The sequence below is a fragment of the Trachemys scripta genome, chromosome 6 (assembly GCF_013100865.1).
Source record: "Trachemys scripta elegans isolate TJP31775 chromosome 6, CAS_Tse_1.0, whole genome shotgun sequence".
NCBI lineage: Eukaryota > Metazoa > Chordata > Testudines > Emydidae > Trachemys > Trachemys scripta.
In genome coordinates, this window is record NC_048303.1 from 71151868 (window position 1) to 71165735 (window position 13868).

Genomic DNA, 13868 nt, shown 5'->3' on the forward strand with positions numbered 1-13868 from the left:
AGCAATAAGCCATATCATAAAATAAACGTTGGCAGATAAGGATTTTTATTATAAAGCACCTCCGGGAACACCCAACTGATTATATGTCTTTGTTAGCTGAACACGTTGATCTGCCTGTCAGAGAAAAATAGTTTAAAATAACTAAAGTCTAGAGTACTCTATATCTGTGTTTCTCAGTATTTATCTGTTGAGGCTCTCATGTTCATTTGAGTTGTTCTTGCTGTCGGGTTCATCACTCCCTAGTTCTTCACATAAAGGTCTCTCCTAGTCTGAATAAAAACTTTGCAATCAGCATATGAGTTCTGTTGTTTGTATTGTTGTAGCACCTAGAAGCCCCAATCATGGACCAGGACTCCATTGTGGTAGGTGTACACAGGGCAAAAGCCTGGTCCCAGCTCCAAAGTGTTTACAATCTAACACAATAGATTGGAGAGTACAAGGAAACAATGAACCAAAAAAGGGGGAAAACAAAGCCTTTAGATTGGATTTTCAATAACTGGAGGAGAACTGTTGTTAACCTCTGGCAATAGCCATTGCAGATTTTGGTGCATATCCTTGAAAGGAAGGGGCAGGTAGCTTTGGTCTGCAGTATGTCCCCACAGTTAACTTTGACTACAATGCTTCCCTCCACATGCTTTTACACAGTTTCCAAGGCTTTTCATTTCCTGGCAGTAAGCAAGCTCGTGTGGTGGTGTGCTATTAGATGCTGAAAATATGGGTCTTTTCTCCCTAATTACCAGGATCAAGACCTATTGCCTTTTATAGAGGCAGTGTTTCTTTTTCATGCTTCTGTACAAGCTGCTGCTATGAGATGATGGCCTGAGTTTCAGAGGCAATTTTGGGGTCAGAGAAAGATGGTGGCAGATGATTGCAGTTAAGAGTAGTACAACAGCAGCATCTGAATGGGATCATGCAAACACGGATGCTTGGACTGAATAGTGGCTGATTTTAATGGCATGTGACCATTACACAGTGTGCGGCTTCTGGCCCAGGATCACAGGCACACACTGGTGGGACCATGTTGTTCTGCAAACATGGGAGGAACAGCAGTGGGCCCAGAACTTTCTCTTGAAGAAAGGCACATTCATGGAGCTGTGAGAGAATCTAGACCAGGTACTTGAGTGACAGAGCACCCAGATGACAGACCCAATAACAGTCAATAAGCGTGTTATGCTTGCCCTGTGGAAACTGGCAAGCCCAGATTGCTACAAACTTGTTGGCAATCAGCTTGAGGTTGGAAAATCTATAGCTGGCACAGTGGTCATTGAGGTCTGCAAAGCAATTAATGCTGTGCTGTCCCCCAGGCTTGTCAGAATTGCAGTTTTAATTGAGCTTCCTGAACTGTGCAGATGTGATTGATAGGATGTGTATACCCATCCTATGCCAGCAACCAAATATATTAAGAGGAAAGGATACTACTCCATTGTTATGCAGGCCCTTGTGGATCACCTTGGCATATTTATTGACACTAAATCAGATTATTTCATAAGTCTGGCCTGTTTTAAGCATGGGCTAGCTTGTGTATTGCTGCGAGCAATGTACAGTCATCAATGGAGTGTTCATACCAACTGTGATTTTTAGGCGAGCCAGTGTTCCCTCTGCTAATGTGGTTGATGAAACCTTATCTTGATGTGCATCAACATGACAATAGGCAATTTTACTAAATGCTAGCAAGTTGCAGGATGGTGATAGAATGTCCCTTTGGCCTAATAAAGGTGAGGTGGTGCTACTTGCAAACTCATATTGGTTATAGTGTCTTTAATATCATACATGTGATTGAACCATGTGATATGTTTCACAATATAAGTTATCTTATGGGAGAGTACTTTGGGTTCGACTGGGTTGCTGACAATTTTGAATCAGTGTGTACTTACAGATGACAACATATGAATCTTACTGCTATATGGTCTGCTACAGCCAAAGCCATTAGAGATGCTGTCAAGGCTGCTTCCCCACTCTGAACTTTAGGATACAGATGTGGGGGCCTGCATGAAAACTTCTAAGCTTAACTACCAGCTTAGATCTGGTCCACTCCCACCACTCCCAATGTGCTAATTCCCTTCCCTGGGTAACCTTGAAAGACTCTTCACCAATTCCCTGGTGAACACAGATCCAACCCCCTTGGATCTTAAAACAAGGAGAAATTAACCATCCCCCTCCTTTCTCCCACCAACTCCTGGTGGATCAAGATCCAACCCCCTTGGATCTAAAAACAAGGAGAAATTAACCATCCCCCTCCTTTCTCCCACCAACTCCTGGTGGATCAAGATCCAACCCCCTTGGATCTAAAAACAAGGAAAATCAATCAGGTTCTTAAAAAGAAGGCTTTTAATTAAAGAAAAAGGTAAAAATCATCTCTGTAAAATCAGGATGTAAAATAACTTTACAGGGTAATCAAACTTAGAGCCCAGAGGACCCCCCTCTAGCCTTAGGTTCAAAGTTACAGCAAACAGAGATAACACTCTAGCAAAAAGGTACATTTACAAGTTGAGAAAACAAAGATAAAAACTATCACGCCTTGCCTGGCTGTTTACTTACAAGTTTGAAATATGAGAGACTTGTTCAGAAAGATTTGGAGGGCCTGGATTGATGTCTGGTCCCTCTCAGTCCCAAGAGCGAACAACCCCAAAACAAAGAGCACAAACAAAAGCCTTCTCCCCCCCCCCACACCAAGATTTGAAAATGTCTTGTCCCGTTATTGGTCCTTTGGGTAAGATGTCAGCCAGGTTACCTGAGCTTCTTAACCCTTTACAAGTAAAAGGATTTTGGAGTCTCTGGCCGGGAGGGATTTTATAGTATTGTACACAGGAGAGCTGTTACCCTTCCCTTTATAGTTATGACAGATGCCATTTTCACTTGTGTATTTGAGCTGTACAGTGAGTACAGGTGTGTTAATGGGATTGCATAGAACATTTGGAGTGTTGTGTATGGTGCATTGAGGCTGTTGCCTTGTATTCAAATGTAGAGCTTAGGCAAGCATTAACAATTCCTTTTAATTCAACTGTATTGAAATTTATTGATGCTAAAAGAGTAAGCATATAAGCTGCTGTAACTTGTTGAAAGTATGTGCAAGCATAAGACACAGGTCATAAACAATACAAATCATTAGTGTATCTATCTCTTTTTTGGCACATTGGATTAAGTATAGAGTGAAGCTGTTACTGCTGATGCTATAGTGATCCATGCTTAATTGACTGATTCCACCAGGAATTGTTCTATGTTATATTTTGATAATAGTAATGTGAATTTGACTCCATGGGGCTCCTGATTCCTGGGGTTTCACCCCCATGATGCATGGCCTTGAGTAGTCTATGAAACATGTTCCTGTGAAATTCCAAGTCTCACTTCCTTATTTCACAGTCATGGCAGAGATACTCTACAGTAGGTTCTTCTCCAGCTCTAACTTTTCTGATAGTCTGGAACACTCCTTATGAATCTCTATTATCAAGCCGTCCCTGCTCCTGTCACGTTGCCCTCAAATTCAGGATTCTTTTACTGACACTGACAGGTCTCCTAGTTGCCAAGGCATCCCTTGACAAGTCTATACCTTTGCACTTGTTCCTGACAGGCAAAGGAATAAATGTTGGTGAGTGCCCTTGAATTCACGTAATTCTACTCTGTCTATGTAGCAGCAAGTAAAAGGGACAATTTTTATCTCAAAAGAATTCTATTTCCTTTGTATTTTCATTCTGCCATTAAACATCTCTGAGAACTTTTCTAAAGGAGCTATCCCAAGAGAAGAAATGGTGCGTTAATTTTACCTTCCAATGACCCAAAACGTTTTTTGAAGGGAAGGGAGAGATGTCTGGAGCCATTTACTGGAAGACATAGCAGCTATGGTGATATTGCACACTTTTTCAGGCTGCTGCCACCTTACAAGATGATGTGCTGCTTCAGATACCAGAATGGAAGAAGACCAATTAATTATTCCAGGCTGAGTCGCCAAGGAAATCTTTCTGTGACTTGTGAGAGAGCAGCTGATAACTTCCTGAATAGGAATTGCAAATTACAGTGGCAGCAGAGGGAGGCTTACATTACCAAGGAATCTTGGAGACCATCTGGAATTTCTAATGAGTGAAAAATTATATTTTATTACTCCTTCGGGACAGATCAAAATCAGATCAGTAATAAACCAGTTTCTGCACTAGTAGCAGGGTATTTTAATGTGCAGCTGATTTGGGATGGCAGTGATTGGCTTTAAACATAGCTTAATGGCGACTTACATTTTGGCTGGGATATGGCCACAAACCTTTTAGATCTTTATATGAATAATTTTTTCAATAAATAAAAACACTACTGCGTTCAACCACTGTAAGATGAATGCAGGGACAGGGAGATAGATGAACTTGATGGCCCTGCATGCACCCTCAGCTGAAGCCAAAGCTAGAATAGACTAAGAACCCACTGGTTATTTTGTAATATCCTTCATTATAACAAAGATGTTCTCCATCATCTTATTGGTCTGAGATATCAAGTACTCCTCACCCAGCTTCTGTCTATTCAATGGATCCTACTCTCTCTTATTGTTGGCTGTCCAGGGCGCTGGGTGGGTCTTGTCTTCGCAGACATCCAAGTTCGAACCTACACTCATTTCAATTCTATGGATGACTCCATGCTGAAATGGGGCTCTCTGCTCTTGTGGATGCTCAGGATGCAGTCCAGTTCATGGTAAAATTGACTGTTGGGCAGCACCAGAGTTCTCACTCTTATCCCTGACTTTCTGGTAGCTCACCTTGAGACACTATATCTTTATTTTGCATTGATGTCGAGTCCGTTCAATCCTGTGGCTGGCCTTTGTACAATTCAGAGTGCTTCTTTGCACTGCTGAAGTCATAGGTTTTGCTCATTTTGGCTCAAAGCTGCACCAAAATTCTCAGGTGTTTGTTCATATGACCACATAGGTGCATGCTGAAACACAGGCATCTTGGGGCCATTGTTGTTTCAAACACAGGCCATGACCAAGCTTAGAGAAATTCCAAACAGTGTGTGATCTTGAGCAGAGAACTGTGAAGGGAGACCACTTCTAACCAGGGGGTACATGACAAGATAGTACATAGGAATGGGATTATGGGTGGGGTTGGCTGCACGCTTTCACTGCATTAACCTTATGGTAGCAACACACATCAGAAGCTACTTCACAAGATGACCTATAGCTCAGAATATAGTGCTTGCTATACCATGTGGCACTGAGAGCTAATAGTGGGTGTGTGAACACATACTATATTAAGGGGGGGGGAAACAGGGTTGAGTATTGAGGTTAGCATGCAGTGAAGACCAGGGACTATGACTGTAGACTTTTATGCATCTGCCAGTCTTGGTGTGTTGCTTTAACCCTGCTTATCCTCTGGTACAGTCTGTTTGTCGAGCAAACCTTGATAAGCTGAAAACAGCTTGTTGGTTTATGTTTGTTAAGACTGATAGTGTAGATTGCAACTTGTTCCAAGGTTGTTCTTAATAGATAATGTGCTGTAAAAACTGAAGTTATGTAAAAAATCATCCTTTTTCTGATAAGATGATTCTAGTCATAGTCTGCACTTGAAACACTAATATTCCTGACAACAGGCAAACCTGAGCAGTGTCTGGATTATCTTGGTAAACTTTCAAACATAAATTTTCCATTAAAAGATAATAAAAGCAAATAGAAATCAGGGTAGAATTTGACAGGAGCAGATGGGTTACTGTGTCTAGAGGCTTTCTGGCTACAGACCCATTTAAACCATTCTAATACAGTTGCACAACTAGTCAAAATTCCTTTTTGATAGCGCAAAAAATTGACACCCAAAACAGCAAAATTGCCTAAAGGCTGAATAAAAGCTGGTATTTTTTTCATTGCACTCATGTCTGTAGGACAAAGCAGCAGTCCTCTTTTGCAACAACAGCAACAAAAAAATACAGCAACATAGTTACATGTTGTGTTCCTCTACCCCTAAAATAGCTTCTAGGACTGTAAAATGATTTCAAAAAAAGTAATCGTGATTTAAAAGATCATGATTGATCGCAGATTTAATCACCCTGTTAAACAATAACAGAATATTGTTTGTTTAGATATTTTTGGATTTTTTTTCTACATTTTCAAATGTATTGATTTCAATTACAACACAGAATAGAAACGGTACAGTGCTCACTTCATATTTTTATTACAAATATTTGCACTGCAAAAAAGATGAAAGAAATAGTATTTTTCAATTCACCTCATACAAGTATCGTAGTGCAATCTCTTTACATTTGTAAGTTGCACTTTCACAATAGAATTATTACTTTGTTTATATTACTGCACTCAAAAACAAAACAATATAAGACTTTAGAGTCTACAAGTCCACTCAATCCTACTTCTTGTTTAGACAATCACTAAGACAAACAAGTTTGTTTATATTTATGGGAGATAATGCTGCCCACTTATTTACAATGTCAGCAGAGAGTGAGATCAGGCATTTGCATGGCATAGTTGTAACCGGGTTGCAAGTTACTTATATGCCAGATATGCTAAACATTTGTATGCCCCTTCATGGTTTGACCACCATTCCAAAAGAAATGCTGTAGTGTTAGTTTTGGATTATTATGTTTTAGTATAGGAGGAGCTTTGGGAGACAAGGTGGTATGTGAGTGGCAGGAGAGTGTGCTCTGTTTCTTGGGGTCTGATAAGAGTCCCTTTTTTGAGGCAGAATTGCTCCCTGGGAACTGAGCCTTGGTGTTGAGGTGTGATTCTGAAAAGAATGAATTGCCTGTATGCTGTTATACCAATCCTGAAAGGAGATGGTCAATGTATAAATAAAGCAAGTTATACTTAGAGTATTACCCAGACTGTCACTGATTTCTCCTCCACTGGGAAGCTGACCTGCAAAGCCCTGTACATTTACAACTACTCAGCAGAGGGGTGACACTAGTCAAAAGAAGGGGGCCTGGGCGGTGCTTGAATCGCCAGCTGGGGGAGGCTAGCCCCCCAGCCCCACCCTTTCTGCCCCACTTTTCTCCCCTCCCCCTCAGAGTTCCCCCACCGCAACTGCCGGCCCCTGCCTCAGGCTAGTGCCCCCAGCCCTGGCGCGTTGGGAAGGAGGGCAGACGGCGCAGTTCCAGCCCCAGCCCGAGGCCTACTTGGGGCTATGGGACAGGGGAACTGGCAGGAGGGGATCTGGGGGTGGAGTGTGGGCAGGGCCACGCCTGGCTGTTTGGGGAGGCACAGCCTCCCCCAGCCTATGATACCTGCCACCCATGGAAAGGGGCAACTACATTTATTTCCTTACCTCTTTTCTTGTAAGTTAATTCCTCCATTCCCCTACTAACTCTTTGTTGCTTTTCTGAACTGCTTCCAGTTAATGAAAATCTTTCTGGAAATATGGTGCCCAGAATTGAATGTAATAATCTAGGAACATACATGCATGCTGGCTGGTTTGAGTAAGGTATGGTACCTGAGAAAAATCTGAGGTCCGTCATAGAAAATCTAGGGCAAACAAATGCATACATAACAAAGAAAGTTTATGAAGCAAGACATGGGAGTGAGAGAAACGGCAGAATTGGTGTCCTACATAGAACAAAGTGGGAAATATTATCATAGAATATCAGGGTTGGAAGGGACCTCTGGAGGTCATCTAGGCCAACCCCCTGCTCAAAGCAAGACCAATCCCCAATTATCTAAGGTTTTATTTTAAAAATAAAAAAAACCTCACCTTGCTCATGGAGATTTGGTAAGATTTTGGTTAGTGGGAAGTAAAAGTATGTCTAGCTGCACCTATGCCACTGGAGTTTCTTACATGGTAGCTGTTAGTTCACAAATATAAATGTTTACTTAGGAGGCTTTCGTTTTCTGGTCCAAGTCAATTAACTGCACGAGCACATTTCAGCAGGTGGCGAGCTGTTCATTAGTAACATGTAAAAATGGAGCTAATTTATCTGTTTGGCTACTTAAATGGTTATTAACAAGGTAGTATTTGAGTGCCTGAGGTATTTAAATAGAAATATCAATATACAACCTCTCTTTCTTCCTTCCCATTCTGTAGGAGAAACGGGTGTGGGTGTGAGAGACAGAGAAAGAAAGAGAACTAAATTAAAATAAGTTTTGTATTTAGTTTTGAAAGTAGATAGGGTTGACCACAGAACTATTTCTTGTGGGAGTAAGCATTGTAATCTAGGTCCAGACAGAAATAAGCATTTTTAGAGGTAAGCATGTGTGACGTTGTGCAGTCTATATGGTTTTATAAAAACTTGATAATAAGTCAATATAATGTAACTGAGATAGTTTTAGAAAAAATACGGTAATAAGTGAATGTAACGTAACTGGGATATGCTTCATGCAAAAGGTCTCTTGTAAGGTATCATTACGAAGCTTATAAGCTACTGAGTATGATCATCTGATTTGTATGAATGTACCACTCTTGTATCTAAAACTAGAAATATAAAATGTAACTCTGAGGGCCTATTGTAATTGTGTAAAGTGTGGACCATTAATGATGGTTTGGAATCTTGATGACTCCCATTGTTTGCAGATGGCTGTATTTACCTGTGAGTCTTCCTGTATATGTGTGTGCTGGCAAGTGAGTAATGAAGTCTTGCAGTGACATGTGATCATGTCACCTGAACTGGAATCCATCTTTAACCTGGTGCTTTTCCAGTGAGGGGGGGTGGAAACCCAGAGGGACAAAAGGTTCCCGCCTTATGCAAAAGATATATAAAGGGGTGGAAGAGAACACAAAGGAGAGAGGAGCCATCATGAAGAATCCCCTAGCTACCACCTGAGCTGCAACAAGAGCTGTACCAGGGGAAAGAATTGTGCCCAGGCCTGGAAGGTGTCCAGTCTGAGAAAAACTTACTGAAGCATCTTTGAGGGTGAGATTATCTGTATTCAGTTTGATTAGGCATAGATTTGCGCATTTTATTTTATTTTGCTTGTGACTTACTTTGTTCTGTCTGTTACTACTTTGAACCACTTAAATCCTACTGTCTGTATTTAATAAAATCACTTTCTATTTAGTAATTCACTCAGAGTATGTATTAATACCTGGGGGAGCAAACAACTGTGCATATCTCTCTATCAGTGTTATAGAGGGCGAACAATTTGAGTTTGCCCTGCATAAGCTTTATGCAGGGTAAAACGGATTTATTTGGGTTTAGACCCCATTGGGAGTTGGGCATCTGAGTGCTAAAGACAAGCACACTACTGTGAGCTGTTTTCAGGTAAACTTACAGCTTTGGGACAGGAGATTCAGACCCTGCATCTGTGTCTGGAGCCAGACGGGAGTGTCTGGCTCAGCAAGACAGGGTGCTGGAGTCCTGAGCTGGCAGGGAAAGCAGAAGCAGGGGTAGTCTTTGCACATCGGGTGGCAGCTCCCAAGGGGGTTTCTGTGATCCAACCCGTCACAGCATGTTTCTACAATACACAATCGAAAGGAGTACTCTAGTCTTCTGTTAACAGCCACAGTAAGACAAACACTCAGCCCTGAAGGCAGCAGCACAGTTGACTAAGGGTGAGTCTACAGTGGCAACGCTAAAGCGCTGCTGCAGTAGCGCTTTAACATGCCTTGTGTGGTTTCGGGACAGCGCTGGGAGAGAGCTCTCCCAGTGCTCTTAAAAAAAAAACAAACAAAAAAAAAAAACACCTCAACAAGGGGCGCAGTTCCCAGCGCTGGGGCACTGTCTACGCTGGTGCTTTACAGTGCTGAAAATTGCTGCGTTCAGGGGTGTGTTTTTTTTTTTCACACCTCTGAGCGAGAAAGTTGCAGCGCTGTAAATTGCCAGTGTAGACAAGCCCTTAGGGTGTGGAGACGCATTGCCCAGTGATTATATCTATCTGATTTAAGGAGCATAATCAAACAAAGGTGGCCTGAAAGATTTATTTATTTTATTTTATTTTTTTAAATTGGGGTTGTACCCTATTTTTGCTGAGAATATACTTATAAAGCCTGAAAGTTTCCTCCACTACCTCCTCCCCAGAAAAAGGTTTGGGCTTTTGTTTTTGGTCGTTTTTTGTTTTGTTTTTGTTTTCCATTTTAGATGTTCTGTTCCTACTGCACAGTTAGTTGCCACCTCTGGCAAGCTTTCTCCTATTACCCCTCCCATAGCAGTGCTGCTTCTCCTTTGTAAGCCATTGATCAATTGTCAACCAATTGGGTATCTAAACATTAAGCTTCAGCATTCACTGCTCTTCTCTTGGTGGGCTTGATTTCCATTCATTTGAGCTATATGGAGGGGAAGAGGGTTAGACACTAGAGTATCTAGTGAGGAAATACTTATGTAAACAGAGGAGTCTTAAACTGTGCTCTAAGAGGCAAAATGTGAGTAAAACATGATTTTTTTTTGCAGTAAAGATTTCTGCAGCTGTGTATCCTTCACCAAAAATGGCTCATCCGTAGCTTGGGTAAACTTGGACTCTTGGGTCCCAACATCTGTTGTTTCCAGCATTCTTGGAATGGTGTGGAGTGAATGTGTCCCTTTAGGCCCGGGGTGGGTAAACTTTTTGGCCTGAGGGCCACATCGGGTTTTGGAAATTGTATGGCAGGCTGGTTAGGGGAGGGGGACTTGGCCCAGCCCCTCTCCAATCCGCCTCCCCTCCCCCCACTTCTCGCCCCCTGACGGCCCACCCCCGGGACCCCTGTCCCCTGCCCCCCCTGGACCTCTGCCCTCATTCAACCCCCCTGTTCCCCGCCCTCTGACTGCCCTGAATCCTATCCATCCCCCACCCCCACCCCCTGATCACCACCCCGAACTCCCCTGCCCTCTATTCAACCCCCCCGCTCTCTGCCGCCATACTGCGCTGCCTGGAGCACCGGTGCTGCCCCAGGAGCTCTCAGCCCCACCACCCAGAGCACTGCGCTGGCGGCGGGGTGAGCTCAGGCTGCAGGGGAAGGGGAACAGCAGGGGAGGGGCCGGAGGCTAGCCTCCCGGGCCAGGAGCTCAAGGGCCGGGCAGGAGGGTCCCATGGGCCGGATGTGGCCTGCGGGCCGTAGTTTGCCCACGTCTGCTTTAGGCCATCATCAACCATTGAATGTTTTTACTCGATGGAGAAACATTATACTATACAGAGGACAACTGCACCCCATTTGTCCTCTACAGAGGACAACTGCACCCCATTTGTCCTCCAGCTTCATAACATATTGAGTGATTTTGTTATCAGAGTCTATTAAATGTTGTATAATCCTAAGCGTTATGCCACATAGTTTAGGTCTAAGTCTCCTAAGGGAATTCTCTCCTGCTCCTGAGAGGAAAACCAATCCAGTAGTCTTTTTTAAAGGTGATATTACAGGGTTTTTGAAGTCATGCATTTGAGGGAGTTACTCACTGACTTTCAAGATGTTTTATAAAGATTGATTGTTTTTTCTTCCCAAGGGAAGGATGTGAATCTACAGTGCACCAGCTTTCTATGCACTAATTTGCCATCTGGACACTGGTATAGCTCAGTGAAGGGCCTGAAGTACAGCTTGACATACTACACTTTTCAAATAGTAGTGCATCTAGCCACATTCTGAGACTTTCATTGCACGGTAGCAGTGTCCACATGGAAAGTTAGTGCACAGCAAGCTATTGCACTGTAGATTCACAGCCTGGCTTGCTGCACAGTAACTTAGTATAGTCTGAAAAGCAACTGTAAAAATGGTTTTGTAGTTCTGCTACTTTGAATCTTAATCATTCCATATCAGACTTATTCGGTTGATAGTTAAAACTACCGGACTTGTTTATCAACCTGGGATCTGAAAGTCAAGCTGGGCTCTTTCTGACTCACATCATCACCAGTGACTGTCGGCAAGCCAAATGTTGCCTTGGTTTTATCTGTGCAATTGCATTGTCCAAAAATTGCCCTATTCTGTTCTATATAGGTTCTTTACACCACACTCTGTAGTGCTTTCCACTTCCTGAAGAAGAACTCAATGTAAGCTCAAAAGCTTGTCTTTTTCACCAACAGACAGTGTTCCAATAAAAGACATCTGCCTTCCAGTAGTGCATGAAGCAAAACTGTCATGTGTTTTTTTTTCTCTCATCCTCTCCTGGTGGGAGGAGCATGTGCAGTGGAGTGTCTTGGCTTGGTAAGGTTTTAGGGTTTTTTACGTATACATGTTGTTAGAGAAAGCCAGGTCAAAGAAATGCAACTTGCACTTGGAGCCAAAGGTGATGAGGTGTGTGACAGTCCTCAGTTCTTGGGGAGTTCATTCCATAGTCTTAGACAGGCCCAAGAAGGTTCTGTGTTCCACACAGGTGAATTTTCTCTTTATTGTAGAGCTTCATTGTGCCAGGGGAATGAAGTTGTTATAGTTGTTGACCACAGGCTTCATCCTAGAACTTTAGGTGGTCTTTTAGATATTCTGAACCCAGGCCATGAAGCACCTTGAAGATAAAGACCAAGTCCTTGAACTTGATTCAGAATTCTATGGGAAACCTATAGAGAGAGTGGAGGGCAGGTTTGATGTGCTTGTGGTTGATTGCCTGTGCTAGTTGGAGTTTCCTAAGCACTGACTGCAGCTTGAAAGATACTTTATTTAGCCAGACTCCAGTGACCTGAGCACTTATTGTTTATAGCACCTTTTATCCAAAGACCTTCAAAGCACTTTACGTGTGTATGTAAAGCCTCTCAACACCTCTGGGAGGTATGAATTCTGCTCACCCACAAGTTGTCTGTGTCTGAGCTGGGAATGCAAACCTGGATTCTGAGCTCTAGATGTTGCCTCTGTTTTCATACTTGGGTCATAACATTTCCACTAGGTGTTGTTCTATAGCCTATGCACTGTACTAAACATATATCAAAGAAACTAATAGAAAAATGTTCCTTCACTCTACAGAGAGAAGTTTAAATGGAGTCTGGCAGCAATAAATATAGAGTCCTCCCATTAATTACCTTCATTGCTTTTGAACCTTCACTATATGCTCTGGTCACAACATCTACTATATTTATTTGGGCATAAGCTTTCGTGGGCTAAAACTCACTTAATCGTATGCATGAAGTGGAAAATACAGTAGGAAGATTTGTACATACACAGAGAACATGAAAAAATGGGTGTTGCCATACCAATTCTAACGAGACAAATCAATTAAGGTGGACTGTTATCAGCAGGAGGAAAAAAAACTTTTGTAGTGATAATCAGGATGGCCCATTTCAAACAGTTGACAAGAAAGGGTAAGTAACAGTAGGGGAAAAATTAGCATGGGGAAATAGTTTTTACTTTGTGTAACTATTTCTGCATGCTAATTTTTCCCCTACTGTTACTCATACCTTCTTGTCAACTGTTTGAAATGGGCCATCCTGATTATCACTATAAAAGTTTTTTTTCTCCTGTTGAGAATAGCCCTTCTTAATTGATTCATCTCGTTAGAATTGGTATGGCAACACCCATTTGTTTTCTGTGTGTGTGTGTGTGTCTATAGACACACACACACGCCCCCACACACACCCACACCCACACCCCCACACACACTACTGTATTTTCCACTGCATGCATCTGATGAAGTGGGTTTTAGCCCACGAAAGCTTATGCCCAAATGCATTTTTGTCTCTAAGGGTACGTCTATACTACCTGCCAGATTGGCAGGTAGTGTTCGATGTATCGGGGATCGATTTATTGTGTCTCGTCTAGACGTGATAAATCGATCCCCGAATCGATGCCTGTACTCTACTGCAGCAGGAGGAGTAAGCGGAGTCGACGGGGGAGGCGCGGCGGTCAACTTGCCGCCGTGAGGACTAAGATACTTCGACTTCAGCTACGCTCAGCTGAAGTTGCGTATCTTAGTTCGAACCCCCACCTCTTGTGTAGCCCAGGCCTAAGGTGCCACTCCTTGTTCTCTCCTCGTGTACTCCTCGTTTTTTTTTGCTTATACAGACTAACGCGGCTACCACTCTGAAACATCTACAGTACTGTGTATGAACAGTCTGGGGATATTGTAAATGATGT